Below are 8683 nucleotides of genomic sequence, written 5' to 3'. Positions count from 1 at the left end.
ATTACTAAGGTTGCACGGGTCACCGAAGTCGACTGTGAACCTACTGTAGGGTCGGTAAGCATCACTTAGACCCCTAATTGTACGAACTAACTGTTTGATTTATATATGTGTTGAGCATGATTATAGTATGCTTGTATACTGAACTTGTTATATGTACTGATGTCCTGAGATAGCATGTCATGACTTGTATGTTGCATTGCATGGGGTTGGGTTAATTATATTTGGAAGAACTGTATTGAGAGGCTCTTAATCCTAACATGTTGGCAGCTCAGTTGCAAATTATTGTTTTGTGCCGCATTTAGTACTACTTGGAGTGTAGGGATGGGTGGGTTGATTTGATCCCTATATGGAGTGTAGGGTTGGACGGAGATGATGTGTAGAGGCTAGTCGGGTAGGACTTTGTTACTGAATACTGCATGATTGCTACTGATACTGTGATGGGCTAAGGCCCTACTACATATTTGATACTGTACTGAGATGGGTTAAGGCCAAAATTGTTACTAATACTGAAAAAGGGCTTAGGCCTAAGACTGCTTTAACCGTGCACTATGATTTGCTATTATTTGTTTTCTGTGGGATTACACACTGAATTTTCGTAAACTCACCAATTTTTTTTTAAATGTGCACAGGTAATCTCCGGATCTTGACGGATCAGTGCGGCGGAAGACTCGGCGGTGACCACGGTCTTGGACTTTCATGGTTTTTAACCCATATTTTTTATAATGGGTTTTATTTCTAGTCTATTTTTACTGGCTAAGTTTTTTGGTTGTAATTGGACTTTCGGACTTTGGTTTTGGGTTTTAATTATCTTTACCTTATGGATTACAACCACTAGTAGTAGGAAACCTCGGTTTTCAAAAGAAACAAATGTTTTTTCCTAAACTCACAATTGTTTAATTTGTTTTAAAAGCTTCCGCAAACGAATCAGGTTTTGAAACTATCGATTAAATGAGCAATACAATTTTGGAACTAGTAAGATATTAAGATAATGAATTCAATGGAAATGGTTTTAACGCAACTACACGGTTTTCAAACACCCTATCATGTGATATCGCTAGATCCGGTCATAACATCTGGGCTGGGTTTGGGGTGTTGCAGAACGGTGAGAGAGTTGGTGAAAGATAATAAACCAAATGTTCTTTGCTTAATTGAAACAAAATCTAATGAGACCATGGTGAAGAATTTGGCTAAAAAGCTTAAGTTTTCCTCTTCTTTTACCGTTCTAGCGCAAAGTATGGCTGGTGGACTTGCTGTATTTTGGAATGCAGAGAAAATTGATGAAAAATGTTAGACCAAGTTGTGCTTGGAAAAATCATTTTTGGGTGGAGCTTAAGGTTTTTGCAGAGATAATCGATTCTCATTGGTGTGTTTTGGGTAATTTTAATGATTTTGCAGTGGTTGATGTAAGGTGGGGAGGTAGTTCGAGTTCTCATAATGTTATTGATTAATTGTAAAATTTAAATATCGTTGGAGTAGTTGTGGTTTACTAGATGTCGACATTTCTGGTTGTCATTTCACATGGGTAAGAAAGAATGGTGAAAGGATTATTTTGTAGGAAAAACTTGACAGGGTATTATGGAATTCACATCCTTTGCTAGAGAATCCAAATGCTAAAGCTATTGTGCTCCCTCGCTTATGTTCAAATCATCATCCGATTATTTTTTATACTAATTATGTTTGGTTTGGTTTGGTTCGGCGAGTAACAAGCCTTTTTGCTTTGAAGCTGCTTGGTTATCACACTTGGAGTTCAAATTGATGTTTGTGTCAGCTTAAGGGAAGGGTAATGGCAGCTTAATTAAGACAATTGAGAAAGTTACTAGGGATGTTAAGGTTTGGAAGAAGGATATCTTTGGTAGTATTAAAAAAACAAGAGTTTTTTTAGCAAGAATTCAGGGTATTCAACAAAGTGTAAATTTTGGGGCGTCAAATTTTCTTCAAAGACTTGAATCTTGCTTACAGCAAGATTATCATCAAGTGTTGCAACAAGAGGAACTCCTATAGCTCCAAAAATATCGACTTAATTGGGTATAAATGGGTGAGAGAAATACAAAGTTTTTTCACATAAGTATCATGGTGAGAAGGCACCTTAATTTTGTGACACGCTTGATTGTTGAGGGGAATTGGGTTGTTGATCAAGATGTTTTGGGGAGGCATGTCACTGAGTTTTCTCCTCTCTTTTTGGTAGGCAATCTTGTGAATTGTTGGAAGCAAGTTGTGGTGTTTTCAACTTTAAGTTATCAAGTGAAGAAATAGCTAGTGTGACAAATGACCTCGAGATGGTGGAGGTGCGAAATGTAGTGTTCTCCATGAAGGGTTTTAAGGTACCGGGTGTTGATGGAATTCGACTAATCTTTTATCAAAGGAATTGGATGTGGTTAAAGACACACTTTTTAAGTTTGTGGAGGAGGCTTTGAAGGTTGGGGAAGTGGATTTAGATGTGTAGAAGGCGCATATAGTGTTTATTCTGAAAGGTTTTAAGCCAACAACTATAAAGGATTTTCGTCCAATAATTTTACTAAACACCTCCTATAAGATTTTTTCAAATGTGATAATTAACTACCTTAGGCCTATTCTGCAAAAAATTATTGGGCCATATCAAAATAGTTTTCTTGCTGGTCGTTGTACTACTGATAATATTTTGATTACTCAAGAAGTGGTGCATTCTCTAATGGGTAAGAAGGGTCAGCAATGGGCTATGGTTTGCAAGATTGGCCTACATAAAGCTTACGGTAGTGTGTCCTAGATTTTTGTTAGAGAAGTGTTGTTTTATTATATTCCTATGAGTTTGGTAAATTTAATTATGTTTTTTATTTCTAATATGGATCTTGCAGTAGTATGGAATAGTGATACTTTACCAGCTTTTAAGCCTAAAAGGGGGCTCATGCAAGGGGATCCACTCTTACCATATTTATTTGTTATGGTCATGGAGCGACTTTCCCATATGATTTTGGAGAAAGTGGAACAAAGACTATGAAAACCAGTGAAAACTTCTAAATCAAGTCTAGGGATTTCGCATCTTTTCTTTGCAAATGATTCAATATTTATTTCATATGCTTCTGATGATTAGATTTCGGTGGCTAGAGATACTTTGAAGGAATCCTCCCAGGCTTCTGGTCTCCAGGTTAGTCTTGATAAATCGAAGCTTTGGGTGTCGCATAGTGTTCCTTTGGCTAGAGTTGTGTATCTTAGTTAGTTATGCGGTATTCCCTTAGCCTCTGAGTTAGTGACGTATCTCGGAGTCCTAATAATACATAGGAAGGTGATGAAAGCAATCTATAGTCACATTGTTAACAAGGTAATCAATAAGTTGTTCAATTGGAAAGGGAAAGTATTCAGCTATGCAGGGAGAACTTTAATTCAATCTACTTTGAGTTCAATTCCCACTTATACGATGTAAACAACAATGTTACCAGTTTCAGTATGTGAACGTCTTGATCAGTGCAATAGAAATTTCTTATGGGAAGGCAGTGTTGAAAATTCTTATGGGCATCTTGTAAGTTAGGATAGAGTATACCGACCGAAGGGAAATGGTGGCGTTGGTCTTCGAAAGGCAAAACTTTCTAATATGGGGTTAATGGCAAAGGTGGGTTGGAAATTACAAACAAGACAATAGTCTTTGTGTAATGAAATTTTTCAACGGAAATACCTTCATGATAAACAATTTATTGAGGCTGTAAGTCATGGTAATTTTTTCGACTCGGAGGGATTTGTTGCAAACACGGGATTGTATTAGGAGAAGGATAAGATGTCGGATTGGAGATGGCAATTTGACCAAGTTATGGGCCGATTAGTAGGTGGGTGAAGGTCCTTTGTTACATGCTGTGATTCGGATGGATGCTACACTAGACACCAACTTGAAAGTGGAATCAATTTTGACCCAATATGCTTCTTGGCAGCTTGATAATTTAACTTCATTATTCCCTCAATCCAATCTTGATGAAATTCGAGCCACACCGTCATTCATGTTTATTGCGGAGGGTGATCGTTGTGTTTGGGCTTGGGAGAACTATGGTTTGTTTTTCGCAAAGTCAGCTTATGGGGGCTTAGTGAATCTTAATAGTAGTAATATTTGGAAAGGCAAATGGTCATGGGTTTGGAAACTTCGAGTGCCTGAACGAGTTTTTTTCTTTATTTGGGTTATGCTTTTCAATTGCTTGAACACATTCGACATTTTACGTTGCAAGGGACTTGATATAGAATCTAATTGCCGTCTCTATGGAGAGGATTTGAAAAATGCCAACCATATATTTCGTAGGTGCCCTTTTGTGGTTTGTAATTGGGAATGTGTAGGTAGGCGATTTGGGGTTCAATTTGATGACAAACATGATTTGGTAGATTAGTTGTTCACCAATATCAATAACAACATCCTGGTAAGTCATGGTTGTAATTGGAATTCTTTGTTTCTTTTATTGTTATGGAGTATTTGGAAGGCTAGGAATGACTTAGTTTTCAATGCTAAAACCCCAAGTGTGGATGTTATTCTTGCTTATGCTACTAAACTTACCCGTGAAATAGGGCTAGTGTTTTCTTCTTTTGTGAGTTTAAGTGGTGCTTCAAGTCAGATTGTGAAGTGGAAACATCCTCCAAAGAGTGTCTTTTAGTTAAATACAGATGGCTCTAGACGGAACAATGATGGTCATGCCTCGGTTGGGGGGTTAATTTGGAATGCTATAGGGATTTGGATGTTGGGGTTTGTGATTAACATTGGAGTGGCGAATAGCCTTGAACTAGAGTTATGGGGCATACAGCAAGGGTTATTACTAGCAAAGGAGAGAGGATTTTTGCCTTTGATAGTAGAGCTCAATGCAACGGTGGTTGTTCATTTTCTTAAGTCCACGATGATTGATTCTCATCCTTGTTACACCTTGGTTAAAGATTGCTTGGAGCTCATCAAGGGTGATTGGATTATGGAAATTAGACATATTTTCCGTGAAGGCAATATGTGTGTGGATTGGTTAGTGAACATGGCTCATGATGCCTCGTATGGTGTTACTATATTTGATGCTCCCCCTCAATAGGTTCAAGTTTTGATGGAAGAAGATATGTTTGGCTTTGGCACGCTAAGGCCATAGTTAACGTCTATTTATTTTTTCTTTTCTTGTTCTTTTGTAGCAAAAAAAAAACATCAATTGGCTAATCTTTTTTATATAGATACTTATCGTGACTTACCTTGTCACATTAACCTTTCTTTTTTATCATATTGAATTTTATAGCCCATGATAAATTGAATAGAACACTTAGGATATACGAAACAGATGCAGAGTTGCACCAAAGTGCATTAATAGAACAGAGTCACACCGATGTGCTATATTAGAATGGAGGACACCGATGTGCTAACAGAACAGAGGGCAATGTAATGCTTAGCAGAACAAAGGGTGCGCTAAATTTCCTTAATGGCATGTCATCTATACCCTAATAGTTCACATCTTATCTACATGGGCTTTACTTTTATAGAACCACAACATTTACTCAATCAACAAATATAATATGACATTTCGCCTTTCACAATTTAGCCCTTATTTCCATAAATACACTATAACTTGTAAATTTCATTACACATTTGATGTTTATAACATTATATCTTTAATATTATTCATTTAAGCCCTCTTCTCAATATTTCAAAATATTATGACATATTTTGTTTACTTTACAAATTAATATTTTTTCCACTATCATCATAAATCACTTAAATTTCATAACATAAACTAAAATTTGAATCATACTCATTAGTATTCACTGATAATTTCTACATACAACATTAATAGATTAGTAATTAGACTATTTAATTAACATGATTTATAACTAAATTGGAATTAGACAAGGTAAAATTCTTGATGTACTTACAATCAAGGCTTGGATTTCTATTCTTATTTTCTCCCTCTTCAAAAATTGCTATTGATGGTTCTTCTCATGAAACTAAGGTGACTACTAGTTTTCTCTATGAAATTTACTAAGAAAACATCAAAGAGATTAGAGGAATTGAGCTTGGAATGGCTTAAAAATGGTGGAAGGACCCAAATGTAATAAAACAAAAAGTTAGATGGATAGATTTTGGGAGTGACGTTTTGGCTTCCTACACAAGAGATGAATACTTTTCATCTTTTCTATTAATTTCTACAAATTTCCATATAAAAAATCTCTCATTTAAATAATTAAAATAACAGTTTTTCAAGCTAACCCGCCAATGGTACTTTCATCCTTAATCATTAAGTTTTTCCTTAATTATCTAATTTAAGTAATAAATATTTAACCCTTCAACTTTCCCTACCATACTATGCATGATTCATGCTTTATTTTAGTCAAATTTCATTTCTAGTCCGTCCTCCTTTTTCATCAATTCCATGGATTCTTGTCTCTCCCTCTCTTTTTTAAACTTTTAACTTCCTACTTTAGCCACAATACGTTTTATTATTCTACAATTTAATCAATATCTCAAATTATTTATTTATATTTTCTGGAGAAGCCTTCGACGAGTATCCGTGATCTGAGCTGGAAGGCAAACACGACATCAACATTGCGCTTTTCATACGCTTGACGTAATTCCACAGCTAAAACCCAAAAATGATGGAGATCATCATGGTACTTGATCCACTCCAATGAGGCAATTTCCAACATACGGCAGTAGTTCTCCATATCCTCACTAGGGTGTTAATAAATCTCAATGCTGAATCAACTCATTAACAAATCAAATACTAAGACGACATAGCTATCAAATTGAATAATGAATATATTGTAATGTGATTATAGCGAAAAAATGTGGCAATTTTTTCCTACCTGTTGGAACCTGCTAATATATATGGCTGTATTGTTTGGATTAAATTTGCTTTATAGTTTCCTTTTCCTAAAGAAAATATTTTCAGTATAACCCACTTGATGGCTGATAAGGTGATTTGTTGGTTTCTTAATATTTTCTTCGTCCGGGTAAAAAAAAATGTTTGGAAATTAGTTTCAAACCAAATAAGTTATTGTTGTTGTTTTTTTTAATGATAAATCGATTGTTGTTGAAGAAAACTATGGTTGGGATCAGAGGCCGCCGCCCCTCTAAAATGAATTTTTTTTCATTTAAGTTCTTTAAAATTTTAAATTAGTAAAGGTAAAATTGCACTTTAACCCTTCTAAAAATAATAAAATTAAAAATTATAAAGATATAGGCTATTAAAATGGTAAAATTATATTTTATTATCGTAAAAATTAAAATTTAATTTCGATCTCCTACAAATATTTTCTAATTTCATCCCTGCCTGGGATTTTAAGAGAAGGAATAAAGAATCGTAAAAAGATAAAGAAAACAAAGATTGTGAGAAAAGTGAAGGCTGCTACTAACGCGGTACAAAATATACTTGCATCGTAAAAATCATTCTATTTTTAGAATAAAGATATTTAAGTACCTTAGTTTGAGTGATTAATTGTTTAAATCATGTCTATCCCTTATATTTCTAATGTGTTATTATTCACTCTCATGTATGTAATATATGTAATTTAAATTAAGTTTTAATTAAGCATTATTTATTATTAAGTTTATGTATAATATTAATTATTATAAAATATCACCTACAAAATAACTTTCAATTTTCAAAAGGAAATGCTATTGTAATATTTTGTAACAAATATATTTATGTTGTGTTGGTTAAACTAAGATCAACTTTTAAAGATTGATTTCAAGAAAATTTATCAAACAAAAAAAAAAATTTTTGTAACATCCCTCACTCGTCTACGACATTGGATTAGGGTTACGAGATGCTACCGTACACAACAAAACAAAATCATGCTATATCAATCCGAATTTCTCTACACAAACTTTAATTATCAATCATATAGTCAAAAACATGTTATTCATACATTATCGGGGCTTAATTGAGCTTACGGAAGCTCTAAAACAACTTCAGAACAAAACAATGACTAATTTGAAACTTTTCAAAAAAGTATGGTAAAAATGTAAAACAGGGGTCACATGGTCGTGTAGAGCTGAACCACATAGTTGTATCCCCAAATCGTGCAACAGATTGATGTCGTATACTTCAGGGTCACACAGTTGTGTTGCTAAACTGTGTAACTAACTGTAGTTTGTATGATTTAAGTGACAATTGGTTCACACGGCCACAATTAGTTTATAAAAATATATAAAGATATAAATATCTCTAAAATTATATTTGTTGTTTTGTAAAAGGAATAAATTTTAAATAATTTTATAATTGAATTAAAATTTAATTAATGAATAATATGAATTCAATATATAGTTTAAAATCGGTTGAAAACGTAGGAGTTTGAATATACCATTAACTCAAACGGAAAGAGAAAAAGAAGTTTTTTTATTTATATATAAATAAAAAAAACAAGGGATAATGAGGATTATGATGATGCTGATTGCCTACCAAATCTGTGATGATCTCCTTTGCTCTCTTTAAAAATGACTCATTGAATTTTAATGCAATGGGAAATGATTACCACGACTTTGCAAAAAGATTTATTGTCATTATTAAGTTATCCTTTTTCAAGTTACAACCTGTAAATGGAACTTAGAACTTACAATTTTTGCAATTTCTGGGATATTTTTCTTTTGGGTCCATTTCAAAATTTTGTTTTGGAAGAATATTTCCACTGTATGGGAAAGTAGTTGGATTAATTTGTATATTTAAACACATTCAAAATGTGAATTAACAGGAGTAGAATCTTATATTGGATG

Source organism: Gossypium raimondii, chromosome 6 (genome assembly GCF_025698545.1).
Source record: "Gossypium raimondii isolate GPD5lz chromosome 6, ASM2569854v1, whole genome shotgun sequence".
In the NCBI taxonomy this organism is placed as follows: domain Eukaryota; kingdom Viridiplantae; phylum Streptophyta; class Magnoliopsida; order Malvales; family Malvaceae; genus Gossypium; species Gossypium raimondii.
The sequence above is the reverse complement of the archived record's forward strand: the minus strand, read 5'-3'. Positions refer to the sequence as shown.